Source organism: Periplaneta americana, chromosome 13 (assembly GCF_040183065.1).
Source record: "Periplaneta americana isolate PAMFEO1 chromosome 13, P.americana_PAMFEO1_priV1, whole genome shotgun sequence".
NCBI lineage: Eukaryota > Metazoa > Arthropoda > Insecta > Blattodea > Blattidae > Periplaneta > Periplaneta americana.
This window is the reverse complement of record NC_091129.1, coordinates 165,223,120-165,246,397: the sequence shown is the minus strand read 5'-3', so window position 1 is coordinate 165,246,397 and position 23,278 is coordinate 165,223,120.

The following is a 23,278-nucleotide window of genomic DNA, read 5'->3' as shown; positions in this document are numbered from 1 at the left end:
TGATTGAAGAAAGTGAGAAGGAAACATCTGCGAGAAAAATTGCAGAAATATTCAAATGTGGAAGGACACAAATACACGGTATAATTAAGATGAAATATTAAAACAATGGGAGGAAAATATACATGGTGGCCAAAAAAGAAGAGAGAATCTGTGTTTAGTAATGTGAATGATTTCGTTTACGAATGGTTCAAGTGTGCGAGGGCGAAGAAATTGAGTTTTGAAAAGGTTAGTTGCAAGAATGGAAGAGGGTAACATTAATATGCACGAGTGTTGTACGAGCACAGTACTGAAAAGTCAATGAAATTCAGTACTTTCACGCTGATTCATAAAAAACCGCAACCTTAATCAAGCGGCCACCTGATAAAACGGCCATTTTACAAGGTAACTTCAGATGGCCGCTTTAGACAGGTTTCACTGTATATTTAAGTCAAGAAATTGGAACAAGTATACAACATACAAAATTATGTAGTTAACACATTAAATTATTCAAATTATTTTAATCTTATAAAAGCCACGAAAAGCACTTTTTTTTTCCAAAAAAAGTTCCACATGCCCTGAATCAGTGGTGTTGTTGCAATTTATTGTAACTTATTGCCGCTGTGCAATGTACACTGAGCACTGGACATGTGGGATTCCTGCACACTTGAAAAGTCTTTGTATGAATATTACAACCATATGAAAAACTGAATGTGAGAAAAATTGTGAGTTGGGGTTTCTGTAATTCACGATTAAATTAGTATGAGGCGAGAATCTAAACTAAAAAAAATAGACGCGGCAAAAAAATATACAAAACCATCATCAACCGCCCAAGTCGAACCTTTGAGTCAAGCTCTACACATAACAGTATTATGAAGTTTAAAATGAGGAACATCACTACATGTTCATAGTTTTCATAATTTTATGTATCATTGCAATGCAATCACAGTTTTAATTTTACGCACATAAGTCTGTACATTATTTTATACATTAATTTTTAAACAGTTCATTTCATTAAATTATCATTGTATTTTACTACAGAGACTAATAGTGAGATATTATACCCAGAGCCTGATGATGTCCGAAGGGCGAAAACGTTCGTAATCTGCATTGTACAGAACATAATGACTACATATATGAATAAGTGTCATTATTTTTAGTAATATTGATTTTTCATATGACTGAATAAACAAACAATTTTATATTGTATTATAACTAGACTTCGTTGAATTGCCACACGCAGCATGCAATCAGGTTGCCGATGTACGGTAGTATAGAGGAGGTGAGCGACCGCCCGGTCTCGTAGTATAAGCAGTTCATGTTAAGAGTTGTGACCGGTCCAAATAGAGCGGCTACAGCTAATGTATACCTATGTAAGTACTTGTTTTTGCATTACTGTGGTTGGAATAGTCAAAGCTTAATATTTGTTCAGTGCAGACAAGAATTCAATCAAACATAGTCTGCTACAATGAGAGTGTTGCTGTTCCAAACAATTGCCCATGGAATACCCTTACCCCCGCAGCCAGTACAACTCTCAGAATCCCTTAATAAAGTGCATAAAGTATCACAAACCGTTATCCAAAATAACAATTCGCTAATAAATTTAAGAAAAAGTAAAATGTAAGTTGAGAAACATTATTGCTGAAAATTCTGCCTATTCACAACTTCGTATTATAAATGATGTACTATCAGGTCACGACAAGATGTCTGAAGTTCGTGTACTAAAAAGTAGTGACTTTCCGTTCTTCAAATATGCAACTGTTACATCGTGTGATGTTGAACGTACATTTTCCCAATATAAAAACTGTTTGAGTGAACATTGGAGGAGGTTCACTTCGCAGTCGCTCAAAATGTACGTAACTCTTCACTGCAATGCACATATTCAAGGATGATGTGAGTATATTACATTAAATTTTAAGAGTTAATATATCTCACTACAAAATAATTGTGTATTTACATGTTTAGACATTTCCTACTTCAGTGATCATTCATTTTATTTCTTGAATGCAGGATACAGGTTTTATTGTAACCGCAGTATACTGCTCAGTGTTTAAATCAGAGGCATACTCTATCCGTTGCACGTCCCCTTCTCATACAGTCTATACCGCGTGCGTAGTAAACCTTACGATTCTCGTGGCAATTCCACGAAGTCTAATTATAACACTGACAGTCTGAATCATCACAATATGCTTTCTAAGTTAAACTAGTTTTTGTTTACACATCACAAAGCAGAGAGGACTATTCAATATTTTGACGGTATTAAAGCAACTTATACACTTAATAGGTTAAGTTAGGTAACAGTGGCTAGGAGCGGGTTAGGGACAACCCTTTGCGCGTCGGCCATACTGAGGCCTACTGTGCACCCCGAATTTATGGGATGAATGAGGATGAGGTGTACCAGCCCACCGGTCGCATGTGACCCCTCATGTCCACACTGTGGAGTAACGGTCAGCGCGTCTGGCCGCGAAACCAGGTGCCCCGGGTTCGAATCCCGGTCGGGGCAAGTTACATGGTTGAGGTTTTTTCCGGGGTTTTCCCTCAACCCAGTACGAGCAAATGCTGGCTAACTTTCGGTGCTGGACCCCGGACTCATTTCACCGGCATTATCACCTTCATATCATTCAGACGCTAAATAACCTGAGATGTTGATACAGCGTCGTAAAATAACCTACTAAAATAAAATCAAGAATAAGAAGAATAAAGAATTACACACACCCTGAAAAGGATGTTAGATTTTCGTCTTTTACAACGCATGTGTTATAGTTTTAAAGATTTGTGTGTTTCAATGCTGTAGTAAATTGGAAATCACTAAAGCATCTGAATTTCTTTCAGATTTCATTTTCAGGTACACAGCTACTTGTAGGTAGCTAAACGCATCATATGCATAATTAGGACAGTGATTATATTAGGGATTATATAGCAATTCTCCATGTATTTCTTAGGCTATTTTCGGTTTAAATAGCTGACCAAAACGTGAAAACTGTGAAACACATAAGCTACTCTTTTATTTCTCAGTCGTCAGACTTTTAAACGTAGCATAGAGACTGGATCACATAAAGATAATTCATTTGAAGACTAAGTACTACTGTGCGAGATAAAATCATTTTAATTGCAGAGGCTAATCAAAGATGAAAAATCTGAGCTATAAATCTAGACGCGACAAAGTTTATTCAACAAAACACTTAAATACAAAATTACAAAATCACTGCTCAAAAAAGAAAAACCTCTCGTTATTCAGTGTAATCTTGATTTTTATATTACATGATTAGAACAGGAAACGCTTCTTGTCTGAGTACCAAATGTCTTTACGCTGCTGGCTGCCGTATAAATTGAAGGCGTCATCGTTCCGCCAGTACAAATTTATTGTCTATAAACTTAATGGTTTCGAAACAGAAATGATTCTCTTATTACACTGGATATAATGTGAATCATTCTTTGGGATATTTCTTGCCTTTGGTAGTAGCCAATTACCGATAGCTTCTTAACACTTTACATTTCTCTAAATTTTAAAGATTCTTTGAAATTTAAAATTGAGATCTTTTATTATATTAAGGGTTTGACTTGTTTCCCCTACTTTATTCGTATACACTGCTTCGCCGAGTTGGTAGAATGCGTTTGAGTCTAAAGAAAGCAGAGAACAGTACAACGTTGTCTGTTGGTGTGACGACAATCCAAGTTCCCGAATATCGATAAGGTATCATGTCACAAAACATTAACGCCCAAGTATTTTTGACAACGTAAATATTATTCAATGCCTAGAAAATGACGTAAATATTAAGGATATCGCTGGAGAGAGTAAGATAATATTTATTTATTTATTTATTTATCTATTTATTTATCTAATTATCTATTTATTTATCTATATAATTATTTACCTATTTACTTATTTATTTAATTATTTATTTATTTATCTATCCATTTATTTATTTATTTACCTATTTATTTATTTATCTATTTATTTGTTTATTTATCTATTTATTAATTATTTATTCATTTATCTATTTATTTATATATTTATTTACCTATTTATTTATTTATCTATTTATTTATTTACGTATCTATTTATTTATTTTTCTATCTATTTATTTATTTAACTATCTATTCATTTATTTATCTATTTATTTCTCTATTTATCTACTTATTTATTCATCTATTTATTTATTTATCTATTTATTTATTCATCTATTTATTTATTCATTTATTTATATATGTATCTATTTATTTATTTATCAATTTATCTATTTATCTATTTATTAATTATTTATTTATTTATCTATTTATTTATTTATTTATCTATCTATTTATTTATTTATTTATCTATTTATTTATTTATAATTTATTTATCAATTTATCTATTTATTATTTATTTATTTATATATTTATTTATTTACTTATCTATTTATTTATTTATCTATCTATTTATTTATTTAACTATCTATTTATTTTTCTGTTGATCTATTTATCTATTTATTTATATATCTATTTATTTATCTATTTACTTATTTATTTATTTAATCTATTTATTCATTTATCTATTTATTTATTCATCTATTTATCTATTTATTTATTTATCTATTTATTTATTTATTTATCTATATATTTATCGATTATTTATGTATTTATTTACGTATGTATCTAATTATTCACCTATGTCATTATTCATTCATTCATTCACACACATTTATTTATTTATTTATATATTTATGTACTTTTTATTTATTTACATAGATGTATTTTAGGAGATAAAATTAATCTGTAGGAACGCTATATCAAATTCACTTTTTATAAAGAATTAACAATTCTTAAATACCCATTCCCGCATGATCGATGTTTTCCTGTCCATAATATTCCTCGAATTTCACGTTCCACCCTTCCCTTGCTGATTGCAGGGAACTTGCTCCGCGTGTTAAGTTTATCTAAGTAGGTGAACACTGACTTTGTCCTATATGGACGGAGCATTATATTGGAATTAAAAGAAAGGAATATAAAAGATTCAATATCAATAGTCCAAGAGATAAAGAAAGGCAGATTATTTTGTTTGCAGATGGCCAGGTTATAAGCAGGCTTAGAGGATACATTGAAATCATCAGTACAGAAATTGGAAAGCTGTTGTTTAAAAATCAATGGCTTTAAAAGAAACTGTCCCAATTATAAGAACAATTGTAATAAAAATTAAATAATAATATCTAATAATTAATTCACGAGGAAATGCATATCTGAATCTGAACGACTAAGAGTGGAATAAAAAAGCGAAATGTAAGCTGGAGTGATGGATAAGAAACAATGAGAATCCAAGCCTGTTAGAGGCTTGTTTCACTCCAACTGAAGGAACGCAGGAAATTATATAGAAAACTTTATCACGACGTTCTATTGTTCTCTCTCTGTTCCTTCCACAATAAGATTTCGTATATATCGTAGCTAATTCATACATGTGGGAATTTGGAACAATAAATTAAAAACAAAATTGATGAAGAATACTTTTCAACTTCAGCTGTAAGTAACAATTTGTGAGACAAGCAAATTACAAACTCAATTATTTGTATTAGTCAGCAAATAAGTTTTTTGATTGTATCCCATATCAACAAATGCATATAGAGTTAAATAATTGATTAAATGGCGATCTTATAATAATAATAATAATAATAATAATAATAATAATAATAATAATAATAATAATAATAATCCGTGGCGCTACAGCCCGTGAAGGGCCTAGACCGACCAGCCGGCTGCTGGCCTCACGTCAACATGCCGAAGGAGAGGTGGACGATCATCCAACCAGAATGGAGGTATCGTGTGGTTAGCACGATTATCCCCCCAGCCGTTATAGCTGGTATTCGCAACCGGATTTCGCTACCTATCGTAGCTCCCCAAGTGCATCACGATGCTGGGTGGACACCGGTCCCATACACTGGCCGAAATTTCATGAGAAAATTTCTTCTCCCACGAGGACTCGAACCAGCGCGCATTCCGTAACGCGAGTCCTAAGCAGGATGCCTTAGACCACGACGCCACGGCGCGGGACAAATGGCGATCTTACTCGTGTTAATTATGTAAGCATGTGTGGCTTACAGCTGTTTCGGTGCTACTTGACACCATCCTCAGAGCCTACTAGATCTCGGCGCTATCTCAACTTCGCTGCCTGTTGTGTGGGTGCGTTCGTGTGATGAAGAGTTGTGTCAAATAGTGTGTGTGTTCTGAAATTGATGTGTGTGTTGAGAATTTGATTAGGGTGTGTTTTAGTGTGTCTGTATATTTCATATTGTGATAAGGAGGAAATTAAAAAAAATACGATCGTTGTTTAAACGACAATCATTCACTTAATCTAGTGGTTATTTTAACTGTAGTTGGATGTACGATGAGAAAGTATTATATTCTGTAATTTAATGGTGATTTTTATGTTCTCGTTTACTAGAATGTGTGTTGTGAAGTCCAAGCAAACACACGTTTGTAATGGCTCGAGCAGTTCTACCGCTTACCGGCTATTATACTCAAAGAGAAGAAGGAAAATCTTGCTGACACTGAGATTCTAGGATTAAAAGCGTCTATCTCACTCCTAACGCGATCCAAACCAATATATCTTAGCACTTTTACGTTAGATCTATTGTATAGCAAAGGACGATAATAACTTTAACTCTATTCATTACGTCACATAAACCGTTCTGTATAAGGTTAAATAATCATTATCCTTTATTTATTACCTTGCAAACTATCTTACATCGTCGCTATGCACCTGGGTATAAACACTGACTCAAATACCAGGAAGACTCTGCTAAGTGATTCTGGACCAGACTTTCCAATTTTATGTTTTCATCATCAGCTTCATCTTTTCCACTGTTTGCAGAAGTCTGAGTGCCCAAGTACAGCAAGAAACAGTATCTATTTCCTAACCACTACCATGTAGTCTGGTTCTTTCAACTTTTTTTTCGTTTTATTTCGACTTGTTTCTACTTTCATGAAATTAAATATTTCAAACCCTTACCCACACGTTTATTTGATAATCTATCTTCTATCTTCTTAATCTCGGAAACTTTATATTTCTGTGAAGTTATTTGGTTCTAATACAGTTTATTGCACATCTATATTACTAGTTCCGTAGCAATGCAACCGGAAAAAAACTCATACAATATTATTAACGTATCCCTGACATATATTAATATGAAACTACATACATACATACATAATTACATACATACATATATACATAGGCTACATACATACATACATACATACATACATAGGCCACATACATACATACATAGGCCACATACATACATAATTACATACATACATGCATGCATACATACATACATACATACATAATTACGTACATATATACATACGCTACATACATACATACATAGGCTACATACATACATACATAGGCTACATACATACATACATAGGCTACATACATACATGCATACATACATACATACATACATAATTACATACATACATACATAGGCTACATACATACATATATACATAGGCTACATACATATATACATAGGCTACATACATACATAATTACATACATACATAGGCTACATACATACATATGCTACATACATACATATATACATAGGCTACATACATACATAGGCTACATACATACATAGGCTACATACATACATACATAGGCTACATACATACATAGGCTACATACATACATACATACATACATACATACATACATGCATACATACATACATACATTACTTAACATACATGTACAGGATGATTCACGAGGATTGCGGGGTCGATCACGGGCCAGGTCGATTGCATTTAAGTGTGCTTAAATGTGACAGGCTCATGTCAGTAGATTTACTGGCATGTAAAAGAACTCCTGCGGGACAAAATTCCGGCACACCGGCGACGCTGATATAACCTCGGAAATTGCGAGCGATTTTAGTACAGTTCTATTGCTGTCACAATTGTTTTGAGTTTATTCCGGAAAATTCTGAAAAATCTGTTGTTTAAAACTGTCCAAAGTCAATTGCATGTTCGCCAGAAATAAATAATATTTGTCGTGGCACACAGTACCGATATGTAGCTAAATTTTCTCTGAGTTATTTAATACACTGGAGTGAATTAGATTCATTTCTGTCGAGTGATGTCGACCAGAAATCAAGTTTCTTTATAAATTCGTCGATTTCAGTCTATTATGTTAATATCTTGGACTTGCAAACTACCATTCAAAGAGGTCTATGGATAAGCTTCGGGGCTTCTACCGCGTTGTCTTGGTGTTGGTGGCTGACGTTTCAACCGCTGTGTTGTGGTCATCTTCAGAGCAGTTGGTCGAAACGTCAGCCACCAACACCAAGACAACGCGGTAGAAGCCCCGAAGCTTATCCACACACCATGTACACCAGCCGCGGAAGCCTACGCGAACACTTACTATTCAGAGTGTTTAAGGCCCGGTTGCAGAAACGCAAATCAAATCAGTCCCTGATCGCCAATCAGTTGATGTCTGATTTATTTGATTGTTCATTGCGTTGCACAAACGTGAATCTCCAATCAACTTGTCTCAATTTACTAATTGCTGATTTGAGAAAGAAATGCATTTGACAACAGCGCTATTTAGCAACCATAGCCAATTTGATGCTTTTTAAAAGTCGCGAAACGAATGCATCAAGTGTGCGGTGACTAGGAAAACAAGTGAATGTTCAAGTGAATGTTTTGCTGTTTTGTTGCTTTTTGTAGAAAGTAAACAGGCGGATTCTATTTGTATATTAGACTACAATATAGTGAAACAAAAATGAAGCAAAAAAAAAAACGTGAGGGGGCTTCTGTTGTGGAATTTGCTAGGGGAGTAGACAAGAAATTGGAATATGCATAACCTCCACAACCCAAAATAATTCCATTTCCCATCTCTCTGTTTACAAATGGAGCTCGTAACCTACTCATTAAAAATATTGTGTTGTCATGTGTAGAACCCTGCCAACGGGCTACAACATTCCAGAATTTCAATGATGGTGTAGACTACATATTGCCTGTATATTCACAGAAAAGAAAACTTTTCTATTTCGATAAAGTTCGGCATCATTTCAACCAGGTGATTGGATGGGGATGTGAGCAGTCTATACAACCAATATTAGGCTACTCTGGGAAATCCTGACATGGCTGAAAATTCTCTCTGGATTTCAAATCGTTCCCTGTTTGAAGTTTGGGGATTTATGAGACCCTGCCATAACAAAGCAATTTCATACGTAACATTCCTAACTACTCGGCAAATAGTTGATTTGTGGACCCTAACAAGATAACCCAAGACCACCTGAAAAATTCCAACAGCATAAAATCTCAGCATTATTAGAACTTGATCCATAGGAGAAAGTTGAAGGTTTCGATTTGTCTGTCTGCATATATTTGTTTCAATTTTTGAAAGTAACAAAACACACGAATCCTTACTTAACCTAAATCTTTGCTCAAATTTTCTGTCATTATACATAAAAACAATTCATGTCCATCACGAAAACGCTTTCTTCTTAATATTTTTTTCATTCTAAAATTTCTTCATCAGAAAAATCCATTATGTCGGAAACAATATTGTTACGCTATAACTATTTACTATATAATTACAGTAACTGCATTATAAACAGAATAACATAAATAGCCTACTTGATCGATGATCAGTGACTTAACCAGCAAAAATCTGTTGATCAAATCTGATGGAAGACTGATCTCCGATCAAACACTGATTGTTCTTTCTGCAACAGAAATAGAACTGATGGCCAATCAAACCCTCCTTGATTGCCAATCATATTTTGATCGGTGTTTCTGCAACCGGGCCTAAGTGTTCGTTCGAAAAATATATCCGCAAGGAAATGAAGAAACAAAAACAAAAGAGAATAGAAAATAGTTTAACATATTCCAATTCGTTTTGCAGGTGCCGGTACACTAGAAGCGTGGCGTATCAACTGGTTTTGAGTAAAATTATCTTCCTTTGCGATTTTAGAGCGATTTGTATTTTTCCAGTGCGGTTAAATGTGGGTCGCACCTTCATAATATTTGGGAATGTTTCCTGGTATTTAAAATTAGTGGTGGAACAGGTTTGTCTCTTAAATAGGTTCAGAAATATAATAAAAGTGATCATGCGTGTGACTTTAACATAATTTGTTTCTTAATAACCACTAAAATAACGATGACATGCGGAAACACAAACACGAGTTCGTTTATTTTGGTCTAACAACACGTAGAAAAACATGAACCACATCAGAGACATGAAGGTCAAATATTGCCGAGATCTGTGAATTTCACGTGGGATGACTCATATCCAGTCTCTGGAAGGCAGGCAGGTAACTTGCGTTATGTAATAAACGAGGTAGTATGATTAAATAAAACTGAACGCAAGAACATTTTGGACTTCGCTCGAGGGAGCAGACAAGCGCGAAGACCCGAACTCAAAGGAGTCAGAAAAGCGTTAGCAGATGCCTTATCGAAGCATAAATTTACAGCCCGTGTCTTGGAGACGTTACGTACTCGCTAGTGACCACCTGCGAGCTCGACTCGGCCTGTTCCGGTCGACTGCAGAGCTTGACCATGATGCAGCGATTCTGAGCCCGTGTACCCGATACCACTGACCACCCGCCTGGCAGATTCCTCCACATTCTCGACCCCTTTAGTTTTTAATGTGTTTTCGAAGAGTTACACTGCCACTTCAATGCTCGTCCCACGCTTGTGGTGACATTCCCCTTCAAACAGTGACTGTAAGAGAACTTGATTTTATAATACACAAAACCTGATGTTGTACGATACATGCACTACATACAACTACTATGAAATTGTTCTACAATCATGAACTCAGACTTTACGATATCTTAATTATTAATCTTTTTTATAGTAATTCATTCACAGTGATCTGCCCTTGGGCAGGTCTTTCACTGTAAGTCCAGCTTTCTCCAATCTTTCCTATTTTGAGCCTTCCTCTTAGTCTCCGCATATGACCCATATAACTTCATGTCTATCATCTGATATCTTCTTCTGCCTTATTAGTAGGGACCGGATTTTTATGTAATATCAAGTGTGAAATATGCACATATTTATGTAAGAAAATTAAGTTGAATATGTACCAAAATATGTAAAATCATGAAAATATTTAATATCAATATCTGGCAGGTATAGGATAGGTAAGACTCTCCAGTTGTGATTTCATAGAGCACCCGATTTTTTACCGCACACTTGACACATTACTATTTTTCTATCTGTAGTGAAAGCTTCGTCCATCGCAATCCATGATTTTATTTTTGCCGTTAGAGTTAAAGATACAGGGGTCATTTTAGTTATTTAAAAACACTAGATAAACTCACTTGCACTTTATACTATAAGTACTAAAACTAGAGAACTGAGTGAAATGAATGACACAACAGTACTGCAAGCACTGTTTCGCTTTATTGGATTAGGAGGAAATAAGAGGAGATGTGGGACATATGCATTTTAGCTGCTACCTGTAAGAAACAAAGTACCTGCTAAAACCTCAAACTATAGGCATTTAGAAACTGTTGTTTGAAAAGTGGCATTCCTGTCTCATTAAGGCCCAATTGTATAAAACTCCCTGACTAAAGATCAACTTTGATCGAAGATCGAAAAGTAAACCGAGTTCAGACACTTCTTGTATTGTACAAAACTTTTCTGCGATCAAATTACCTTGGTTCAAATGCAATCTAAGTTCACGTGAAAAGGATTTGGCAACATCGCATAAACAGGTGAAATACGTGATGCGCGGACCATGTTATACAGGTTTGTTCAGTGTTGCCAATCTAGCGATTTTAACTCTTTTTCAACAACAATTTCTTTTAACTTTTATATTGCTTAAATAGGGATTTAGTGACCTTTTTAGCACCCCATAGTGACAAAATTTAATCTTTCTTTGTTGATAATGAGAAATCTAGCGACTTTACAAGTACTTTTTGGCGACTTTCCGTATTACACTCTGTTGGAGACACTGTTTTTTTTGCAATGTAAATAATGGCGGACAATAAGTAGGTTGACTGTTCTCCAAGTTGTTATCATGTTATGGTGTTTGATACTGCTAAACATAATAAAGCTTTATAAAACGACAATTTTCTTTTAGTAATACAGTTAATTGAACATTTATGAATGTACCTATCATATTCATTGGTTGTTATAAACATAATATAATTATAGGTTATGTTATTTGATACTGCTGAACACGATAGAGCCTTATAAAATATAAGAATGTTTGTGTATTAAGGCAAGAAATTGAAAGAAATATATATAAATGTACCTAACATATCTATTAATTTTAATAATAATGGATATTTTATTTGCACAATCTGTCACTCGTATGTTTCAAACAGAAAAGAAATAACTGAACTTGGATCATCTAACTTAATCGGAGAAATTTCTTCAGTCAAAGTTGACTTTAGTTTGAGACAAATTAATCTCAGATTAGACTTTATACAACACAAAATTCCAAGTTCAGCTGAAACAAGGATCAATTTAACCTCTGATCTAAGATTAAATGGTTTATACAATCGGGCCTAAGAAAGGTAGGATTATTCCAGCCGAGAACCATACTTTCTAATTCCTCGGAAAATCCCATTTCCGTATAAGTCTACTAAATTTCAAGTAAAAATATCAAGTAATATCCTGAAAAGCTATTTATTTTAATATTTCAACATCTTTCCAGTTTGTTCCTTTACTCCAGCTTCTTTTCAAAAGTCGGCTACTTTATTGCGGCTCATACCAGACTTGACAGGTTTTCCCTGCAAAGATTAGAAATAGGGTGAGTAAGGTTGCAAATTGCATGGCAACGGCACCGCATGAACACAACGCTACTTTCTGAGTGATTTTTACAATACAAGATAGTTGTATGAGAAAAGTTGCCTTTTGTTCACTCATATTTACAGTGGGTGGTATGGGGTGAATACCTCTTTTACTTCCTGGAACTAAGGACGTTATGTTTTGTCCCGAAATATATCTTTTCTTGAGTAGGTGAAAAGGCTTTTTAAAATCTGTGTATTTCAAATTGTAAACTTCTCCAGCAGAAGTTTTTTTTTTTTTTTTTTTTTTGTTTAGAGAAGTAAAAATGAATAAAACCCCTAAATATGTAGATTTATGCAATACCAAGCCATAATATGTAATGTGGGGTAAATATATAAAAATATGTAGTATCAAATTTTAATATATTAACGGTAATTACAAGATTCGCAAAGATTTGTTATTTATATACGGTTACGTTGAAAGGAATATAATATGTAATTACATAAAAATCCGGTCCCTACTTATTAGTTTGATTTGCTATACCTTACTTCCATGGCTTCATTTCTTTTAAATTACGTCTATTATCCTTTCTTTGTTGTTAGTGTGAAATATACAGTATAATACATATTAAAAATTTGCAGTTAAGAATTTAATTTACGCTGAAAAGTTTTCCGTCCAATTCGGTATAATCTGAAATTATATAATTTTTTTTTTTTTTTTTTTTTTCCGTTCACCTTTCCTTCCAGTGCATTCTTCAGTAGGCAATTTCTTCTCATCCAGTGACCCAGCCAATTTCTTCTTTCTCTTCCTGATCACTTTCAGCATCATTCTTTCTTCACCACTCTTTCCAACACATCTTCATTTCTTATTCTGTCTGTCCATTTCATACCCTCCAACCTTCTCCATATCCACATTTAAAATGCTTATAGTCCCTTCTCTTCACTTCGTCGTAATGTGCATGTTTCTGCCCCATACAAAGCCACACTTCACACAAAGCATTTCACTAGTCTCTTCCTTAATTATTTTTCCAGAGGTTCACAGAAGATGTTCCTTTTTCTATTAAAAGCTTCCTTTCTCATTACACGAACACTTCTGTAGCGGAAGTGAAAATAACCAGGGGAGTGGAATTTTGAAGAATTCGACACCTCATCCCAGACTTCCCCGGGACAGCAACAATGGCCTTATTCCACTGTTTGGTTACATGTCGCTCCCTCCATCGCCTTACTGGTCGCTATGCCAAAAAATGATGAAGACCCTCAGCCAGAAAAATGCTGCAGGGACGCAAGACAGCAAATGGAGGAGATTCAAAATCAAGACCATCAGCAAACAACTACTTCAGACACGTTGCCGAAAAGAAAAAAGCCTAACGAATTCTCAAAATTTCTGACGGACCGTTCTTTCAACACAAAACACGAAGAAATTTCTGCAAAAATTAGGGAGTATAGAAATGTTAATTAAAGCTTCAAACATATTGCTGTACTTTCCCAATTAGTTCATCGCCCCACACGTTCCACCCAAACATGCACATCTTAAGAGATTTCAGAGATATCAAAGTGAATATATCTGCTGAAATCTATAGATTTTTTATTATTACCGTACTTGCTTCATAAATATTGGGAAGGCATTCAAGACTTTGTACAGGGACATCATTTTATTTTTACTTCAATTTTTATTGATGTATGTATTTATTCACACTGCAATGGGTATATACCCGGTGGCAGTGGTAACTAATTACACTCAATAATGACCATAATAAACTTATTAATTAAAAATACAGTTAATAATAATACCAATAATTAATACAAATAATTAATACTATCAATAATTTATAATAATAATAATAATAATAATAATAATAATAATAATAATAATAATAATAATAATAATAGGGAATAACCTAAATTAAATTAAGCACGATCACTTAAAATAACATTTAAAATAAATCTAAATTATATCTTAAATCTAAGTTCGAACTAAAACCCACGAGTATGATATGTTCATATCTGCACAAGTACCTTTCCACATTACACTCATGTCGCTGTCAACTCACTCACTGCACTGGAACTACGACACATTTCACTGATTCTATCCTGATTTCACTAACATTTCAAAAACATTTCACTGTTCAAATACTTTGCACTGCCACTATAAACTATAAAGCTTCCCTGACAGGAACACGTTTCACTGACACAACACACTTCACTGACACAACACACTTCACTGACACAACACACTTCACTGACACAACATAATTCTTCACTGATACAACACTTCAATAACAAAATATCATTTACATACTTTACATACTGTGTATAATTACCGTCTATTAGTAAAATCCTTAAGCCTATTTTTAAATACGTTTTTGGTTGTTGGTAAAGCCTTCAGTAAGTCTGCAGGTAAAGCATTCCAGTCCCTGATAGTACGATTGAGAAAAGAAAACTTTCCAATGTCCGTCCTCTGTCTTCTTTCCCTCAATTTATATGAGTGGTCGTTCCTTGAAGAGTAATTTGGCGGTTGCAACCTATTTTTTATTTCTCTCCAGGCAGGCACACCTCTGTATGTTTTGAACAGTGAGCATAATCGAATTCGCGTTCTCCTGTCCGTGAGTGTGTGCGATTTTAATGGTGAATTTTTCCGACAACACTTGAGAGCCCGTTTTCCAGTGTCTTAATATGTTCTAATCTGTAAGGATCCCAACATGCAGCACCATATTCCATTACTGGACGTACTAGTGATTTATATGTAATCTCTTTGGATTGTACCTGAGTTTTTTAATGTACTTCACCCCCACCCCCTCTACTAGTAAACTTTCAACCCACCATCACACAGAACCAAAGCCGCGTATGCAGTACTGAGTTAGTGAGTATAGTACGTTCCAGAAATATGTTCGCGTTTTCCAGTGACGAAAGAGCTTTCAATATTCAATCATATTTTTGCACAGGTACTGTCGTCCGTTTGCCTACGTCGCATCCCGGTTTCCCCCACCTGTTTCTGTTCGCCCCTCTGTAAAGTCTAGTAGCTGGGCTGTCTTAGCTCTTTTCTGAAAACATTAATTTCTGTTAGGAATTGGACGTCTACGTAATATTAAACAACTGTTTAAACTAACTTAAATAAAAGGGCCTCGCTGAGTAATTAACTGTCACGTGATATTTACCACCCCCCCCTTTCTAAGACCCTGCGACAAAACCACTTGAAAGGACAGTAGATAGCATTTCTGAGTAATTTTATCTTTTTGGATCGGGCAGAAGTGAAGATTGATTTTACAGTACGTAAGGTACTCTTTTATAGAGTAGGTATAGAATTATTTCAACATGAATTACTCGTACAAAGGACGAAACTGGTAATTGGAATTAAGTACAATAGTCTGTAGTGCGATAATATGCACAAAAGAACTGAAGCCTGTATCGAAATTAACGGCCACCATTTTCAAAAATATGTTTAAATATCCACAGTACGTTAATGTGCTGTAACAGTACAACATACACTGCATAATTAATACGTCCGAATGGATAACTGATTTCGTGATTAAAAATACTAAGTGTTAATACAGCACTGTATTTTGATTAAACAAAAACCTAATGAAAATTATGAAACTCAAAATTGCGATATTTCCTAGTTTACATAAATGGATGAACTACTTTTCTTCCCTCCTATACCTAGTAAAGTGATTTGTATTTTACGCCAGTATCATCGAACTCCAGTCTTTGAAGGGGGAGCAAGCTGTGTTTCCGATTCTAGAACTTTAATCTAACGATATTGCCAGGTCAATATTAAAAATGTTAGTAAAAATAAAATGATGTCCCTGTACTTAATTTAACAGGCTTTAAATTAATTTCAGAATATTCTTTCGAAATTTGTATCTGTAGCACCTGTGACATTTTTATTGGAACCGTGACCCCACTACGATTCACTAAACCCTCACGATCTGTTCAGACGTTGCTAAGAAACATACATTCAGTCATGAATTATAGAGATACATTATGATCTTGTAAAATCACATTTCCCTCAAGGGAAAGAAAGTAGGCGAAATTACAGTATTACTAGGTACTTTGATATTATGGAGTGACGGGAGTAGAGATTTAGTTAAGTGGCAATTTGGTGTAATTATCGCGTCTTACAGGAGAAGATACAGAACTCGAAGCTTCCGGGCGACAATAAGAGCATCATGATTCGCGGCGGTTAATGCAGGGCCCAGAGTTGACATTACAGAGGACTCCGTGTGCACGACCGGGGTAATGATACAGCAAACAGCCGGGGGCAGTCCTGCAGACACCTGCTAAGCTGCTGCATATTCATCACCCCTGTCGCTCACTCCACGATAATATCCTTCCTTCTCCTTCACACTTTCTATCTGATCGTTTCTCGCTCCTTCCCTCGCAATCATCTGGTTCTGTATCTGTTTGGCCTCATCTCCTGCCTTGACGTAATCATCGGAATAAACTGGTACGGACCGCAGAGTAAACGACAAGATTTTAGTGCAGCTTTCTAGGCTCTTTCTACTCGTACGATGTATATTGCCAAAAATCATAGTCACATACGTGTGATGAGCAAAGCTCGGAACTTGGGGACTTGTGTGTCGTGTGCATGAGTAAGGTTACAGGTACAACGTACACAAGTGCTAGTACACGCTGCAAGTGCTCAGGGACAGTCGTATGTACTAAGAAAGTGGCCCCAACTAATGACAGGAAGACGGACGAAGAAACTGTTATGTCGAAGCCAATGACATTCAGAGAATTAAAGGTAAACGGTCTGTTTGAGGAAATAGAAAATACGTGTTATTTCGAATGGGTATTATAGAAGTTTGAAAATACATTTTGTTTTAAATTTAAGATACAGAATTTTGTGGAGAATTCGGAGGAGATACATTATTTTTTTCGAATGGAGAGTTTATATTTTGTAAGTTGTGCCACACACAAACTAGAGGCTGGAAACGAAATTCGTTGAAAGGCATTGCAGTCCCTCAAATTGTAGAAAAATCTGTCCATAGCCATGGATCGAAACGTAGAGGGGCTTGCCCTAGTAGTGACATACTAATTGAAAACTATTTTCGAGAAAAAAATAGGATATACTTATCTTTCTCAGATACGAGATCAGCTAGCAACTGCTGAAAATCGAACAGAAAACAGTAACAGTGAAAACATTCAGTATTTGAAGTCTACTACCGAAAAATCTTCGAATGTAGGTAGTCATGCACTGTAATAAAATGTATACAGCAGAACAGTAAATTTGATATATTTCTCATGTTTATTTTTATTATATATATGCTATGAAATTACGTGTTTCAACCTACCATAATATTATCAATATGTTGTCGCAGCCAGAAACCACTTTTGTAGCAGACCTGACAGTACCTCCGTGCTGGAAGCGGGAGTATGTTGACATTGAAGTCCGGTCGCTTAGTCACGTGCAAAGACACAAGTCCCCAAGCCTTTGGTGATGAGCAGTTCGCGAACCATTAGTTCGAGTCTAACTAAACATCGAGGTGAACTAGACGAAATAGTTTGAAATTTCTATGGAAGTAGTTTGCGAACTAGATGAGACGCTTCGAAGTCGATGGATTAAATGAATTTACGTTATGGCGTTGAAAACAGGAGTGCGTTGTGTATTAATAATATGCCTCTAACTGTGTTTGATTTTTTCAGTGATTTCGGGAAGCAACTGACAGTGTTGAAATCATATTCAGCACTAGCCGTACCCGTGCGCTCCGCTGCACCCGTTAGAAATAAATATAAAGTAATTACATAATTAAAATAGGACATTTGATCCAAGGGAACATTCGTGTTTGATAGAAGGATAAATCGTTTATTATGTTACTTAAATTGTATTTAAAAAATGAAAATGCGGTCATTTTGATCCAGAGACCACTCATTTGGTCATAAATTATTTTAGGAAATACAGGAAACGAATGCCTATCAAGTTTTCTGTGCATAAGAAGCTATTTTAATCTTACCTGTCCTCGATTCACTCAGAAGTTACTGTAATAACATTATAGCATTATGTCCATCTAGAGAAATACACTTTCCAATGGTAAATTAATAATTAATTATACAAATCGGTTAATTTAGCTTCCGATATTACTTCATACAAACACAGAAACATTTTTTGTAGGCTATGTTTCATAGCTTTCGATTGTTGTTGTCCAAGGTCCCTTATAGACGAAGTCATTTGTTTTTTATTTCATTACACCGCCTTAGATGGTGTTGTTATTGTAATTTTGAAACTCATTTATCTCATTAAATATCAGTCCTATCAAAATTTTGCATAGAATAAAACTTATCGGAAATTATTTTTAAAGGAACTTTTGTTATGTAATATTTTTCATAAAAATTAATAATAGAGGAGATATTTCGATTTATTTAATTCAAGCCCCCTTATAACCCCCCCCCCTTTTTAAATAAATTATTTTTAATGTCATATAGCCTAAATTCTAAGTTGCAACGAACTTAATTTATATTCCAATTTTCATATAAATCGTTTCAGCCATTATCACGTGAAAACGTCACAAACATCCAGACAGACAGACAGACATACAAACAAAAATTTCATAAAAGCGATTTTCGGTTTCAGGGCGGTTAATTATATATGTTAGGACCAATTATTTTTGGAAAATCGAAAATTACCAGAAAAATTTCGGCTACAGATTTATTATTAGTATAGATTATTTCCTCAATGTACTAGATTTTTTCTTTAAACCAATTCTAGCTATATCATTGTACAAAAGCGTGAGAATTGATTATGTAGTTAACAGTTTAATAGAGCTCCATTAATGTTCAGCTTTTCTTTTAGTTTCAATCTAATTACAACATTGAAACATTATTATACAGAAATGTAAGTGGAACTAAAATATTGTGAAGAACATATATACCTTATTCCAATACAATTAATTATTCTGTAATAAGATGAAACGATTACTGTATAAGTGTATAACCCGAGATCATAATGAGATTGACAACTCCAAAGTTATGAAATGGCAACATAAAATGAGAACAACCACCACTGTCTAAAAGACAATTTTTGGTAACGACTGCTAGATGGAAGTACAGTTCTTCCATGCCATTCCATAAGGGTTATAACGTGACTTCTTTCGCAGTAGCTAGATGGCAGCATAATGAAATTAATAAAAGTGATTGCCTTGAATGTCCACTACTGCTGTGAGATATGGGGCCAAGATCATCCTCGCCACCTGAAGAGTCTGGAAGGAATTCAAAGAATTTTCTCCTATTGACGCCGGCCGTGAAAGCCTACACTCTAATACAATATAGGATTTATACAATTTTAAATTATCTGTGTTTCTCAATAAGATGGAAACACAATGAAGGCAGCATATGCATATTTAATGTCGAAAGCCATTTTGAGCTTTTAAGAGTTTCGTCTCGGAGAAGACTGTTAGATGTATTTTTATTATTGTAGAATATATTTAATCGTACTTTAGTTAATTCATTTTCCAAAGACGTTTTATTGTTTTCTGAACTCTGCGACACATGGAGCAATCAATAGTAATTATGAATAATTTCGAGGGAAAAATTGTTCCGGGGCCGGGTATCGAACCCGGGACCTTTGGCTAAACGTACCAACGCTCTCCCACTGAGCTACCCAGGAACTCTACCCGACACCGATCCAATTATAATGAGATATTAAAAGAAGGCACAGTGTATCTTATGACTCAAGGTTGAACTGTGATATGAAAACTGCAATAATTTATGAGCCTCAGAACTAAATTTAAAAGTAGTACATGAATGGATCTCTGCTGCAGAGAAGTCCTGGCTGATAAGTATCATGAAGCTGTGGAGATTATGCAGATTAACATATTGGTGGGTGTGGAATCCAGCCTTGGCAGCATGAGGTCTGTTGTGGGAACAATAACATACATATCGGGTGTGACAAGAGAGCAGTCACACAGTGAAAGTCATTCGGGACAAGTTGAAACACAATTTGAGAAGTACGTAACATTATTTTTCCCAGAACAACTTACACGTTCATTATTACTAATGTTTTAGCATGTAAATGCAACTGGAGAGAAAATGAAGATAGACATACTAGTTAAATGTCTTTCAACGTAAATCAAAGTACTTTACATCTTTGAAGATAAACAACGCTGTTACCGTTCTTCATGGTAGTGGTTGTGATATTAATGAGTTGATGTGATATGTGGTATTCACGACGGCAGTGGTGTTGGTAATAATGATGTCGTTTGTGTTGTACATTATCATATTGTTGTTATTGCTTATTTTGTTATTATTGTTTATTATGATAGTGTCATTTAATGCAGTTGATGATGTTGTGCTATGATGGGTGATTGTGGTGTCATTGCTGTTGGTTATCATATTTATAGGGTTCATTATGATGCTGCTTTTGTTTTTGATTATGTTGGTATTTTTGTTGTTGAAATTGATGGTATCCTTGTTGCTGATTATGATAGTATTATTTTTGTTTATTATGATATTTATTTTGTTGGTAATTACGACTGACTTTGTGCTATAGATTATGACGGTACCATTGTTGACTAGAGTGGCGTCATTGTTGTTGGTTGTGACGACGTTATTGTTTCTGCTAGCCACAGAACATATTGGACTTTTTCTTGATTAAAGGTATTTTTAAGAAAATCAGCAGCTTCCCTGGTGGCAAAATCAGTATGCTGAAGATCTCAGTATGGAAATTTGATAAGTGCCCAAGTTTACCTGCAACAAAATTTATTTCACTGATTAACTTTACAACTACTTTCCTGTGTTAATATGAGGAAATTACCTGGCTGACTAGTTTCGAAGTGGTATTTTTCAATGTCTGAATCCCAGTGAAAATCCAGCGCTATCGTCTGGTTTCCTGTTGTGGTGGGGTGTGTTCATAACTGTGTCGAAAGGGTGTGTATTTTAAAATTGAGTTGAGTGTTCAGGATGTGCCGGAGGAGTGTTTTTGTATGTTTGTAAATTTCATATTGTTCTAGAGTGTCAAGTTTGTTTGTTTTTTTTTTTTTTGGCTGGATGTGAAGTATTTTCATGTCAGTGTCTATGTTTCTGTAGTTGTGATTGGAGTTTGTGATATGTTCTGCGTAAGTTGAATTGTTGTGTAGTTTGGTTATGGCTGTAATATGTTCCTTGTGATTGGAGTTTGTGATATGTTCTGCGTAAGTTGAATTGTTGTGTAGTTCGGTTATGGCTGTAATATGTTCCTTGTGATTGGAGTTTGTGATATGTTCCGCGTAAGTTGAATTGTTGTGTAGTTTGGTTATGGCTGTAATATATTCCTTGTGATTGGAGTTTGTGATATGTTCTGCGTAAGTTGAATTGTTGTGTAGTTTGGTTATGGCTGTAATATGTTCCTTGTGATTGGAGTTTGTGATATGTTCCGCGTAAGTTGAATTGTTGTGTAGTTTGGTTATGGCTGTAATATGTTCCTTGTGATTGGAGTTTGTGATATGTTCCGCGTAAGTTGAATTGTTGTGTAGTTTGGTTATGGCTGTAATATATTCCTTGTGATTGGAGTTTGTGATATGTTCTGCGTAAGTTGAATTGTTGTGTAGTTTGGTTATGGCTGTAATATGTTCCTTGGGATTGGAGTTTGTGATATGTTCCGCGTAAGTTGAATTGTTGTGTAGTTTGGTTATGGCTGTAATATATTCCTTGTGATTGGAGTTCGTGATATGTTCCGCGTAAGTTGAATTGTTGTGTAGTTTGGTTATGGCTGTAATATGTTCCTTGTGATTGGAGTTTGTGATATGTTCTGCGTAAGTTGAATTGTTGTGTAGTTTGGTTATGGCTGTAATATATTCCTTGTGATTGGAGTTTGTGATATGTTCCGCGTAAGTTGAATTGTTGTGTAGTTTGGTTATGGCTGTAATATGTTCCTTGTGATTGGAGTTTGTGATATGTTCCGCGTAAGTTGAATTGTTGTGTAGTTTGGTTATGGCTGTAATATGTTCCTTGTGATTGGAGTTTGTGATATGTTCCGCGTAAGTTGAATTGTTGTGTAGTTTGGTTATGGCTGTAATATGTTCCTTGTGATTGGAGTTTGTGATATGTTCTGCGTAAGTTGAATTGTTGTGTAGTTTGGTTATGGCTGTAATATGTTCCTTGTGATTGGAGTTTGTGATATGTTCTGCGTAAGTTGAATTGTTGTGTAGTTTGGTTATGGCTGTAATATGTTCTTTGTAACGTGTTTGAAATGATCTTCCAGTCAGTCCAATGTAGAAGTCGTTACAACTATTGCATGATAGTTTGTATATACACCTGTTACATTGAATTTATTTGTGTGTCTTGTCTGAGTGCTAGGATGTTTTTGTATTGTGTTCTGTATGCAATATTGTATTTTAGTTTCTTGAAAGATGATCCAATCTTCAGTCAAAACTGAAATTTTGTTTGGCTTTCTCTTTGTTTATCCTATTTTCTTCATATAACTTTCAAATATAAATACTCATTTCTATATTTTTCTTTATCACATTTTTCTTCATTTTGTTGACGTACTAATAAGAACTTCAACTCTATCGTATTTTACACAATTTTCATTATTTTGGGTGATGAAAGGCTAAGTTAAATTCTTCTGTGGATACTTTTCTGTAAGCAGTTTCAATGTACAATGTATCTGC